This window comes from Propithecus coquereli, unplaced genomic scaffold (genome assembly GCF_000956105.1).
Source record: "Propithecus coquereli isolate 6110/MARCELLA unplaced genomic scaffold, Pcoq_1.0 Scaffold213, whole genome shotgun sequence".
Lineage (NCBI taxonomy): Eukaryota > Metazoa > Chordata > Mammalia > Primates > Indriidae > Propithecus > Propithecus coquereli.
The window spans coordinates 1,280,908-1,281,880 of record NW_012146412.1 but is presented as its reverse complement, the minus strand read 5'-3'; the positions used below and the strand labels follow the sequence as shown (position 1 = coordinate 1,281,880).

Sequence of the window (973 nt, the reverse complement as noted above, 5' to 3'; positions counted from 1 at the left end):
AGAAATTTCGTATTTCAACAAGAGACCCATTCTCCTGGATAACGACGTTGATGGGGAAGTGAGCATACACAGACCTCATCTTGTAACGGAAGCCCTGTGTTAAACAAACAAGCTATTAGCAAGGCTAAGAAATTGTTTAAAATCCAGTTTTTGAATTTTGTAAGATGCTTATAATTACTTGGTAACAATTCTCACTTAGCACTCATTATCGAGATTTTCTGTCACCCACACCAAGATGGCAGGAATTGAGGCTATCAAACCAAACAAGACAGGCCCCTTGCCTTCAAGGAACTTAGTTTGGGAACAAGAGTGGAAAGGGAAAAAACGAGATCTTAACAGGTTTGTAACAGAAGTACAGAGTGCCACTATCAGGTACACCCTAGAAGGGCTAGGTTTTAATGCAAATAAAACCATTTCAGCATGAATTTATCTTGGGAGGAAGGGGACTGGAGAGAATAGTGGCATCAGTTATCAAATGTACGTTTAAGAAATGTGCAGGAAGCTCAGAGATTAGATCTTTTTCTATCCCTAAAAGGAGTCCTGTTGGTGAGATACATACCAACTAGTAATCAAAGCCTACCCTACGTGCTGCAGCTGTAGCAGATTTCCTATAAAAATATGTGAAAGTGTGAATCTTTGGGTGAATATCACCATCAGCCTACTTTTAAAAAACTGCACCTATCATCTAGTCTTCATTCACATTTATCATTTAATCCTAAATACCCAAGGATGTCTATCTGCCAAGTTCTAGAGTTCACGTATTTCCCAAATGACATGCACAATCCATTCTCTGCAGCAGACACATATTTATGTTGTATACATACAGTACAGGTAAGAAACCTCCTGTTCCGAAACAAAGGAGTCTGATCAGCTGCTTACCAGTGTAACACCCTTGATCATGTTCTGTACATGACTACAAATAGTGCGCACGGTAGCCAGTTCCTTTCTATTTCCCCACCATTTGTCAACCCGG

At 40.0% G+C, this 973-nt stretch overlaps 1 protein-coding gene across 3 annotated transcripts in view; it reads left to right on the top strand.

Moving 5' to 3' along the window:
• The window catches only part of LIAS (lipoic acid synthetase), an 18,925-nt gene that overhangs the window by 1,687 nt on the left and 16,265 nt on the right, over window positions 1-973 (top strand). The window lies entirely within an intron of this gene.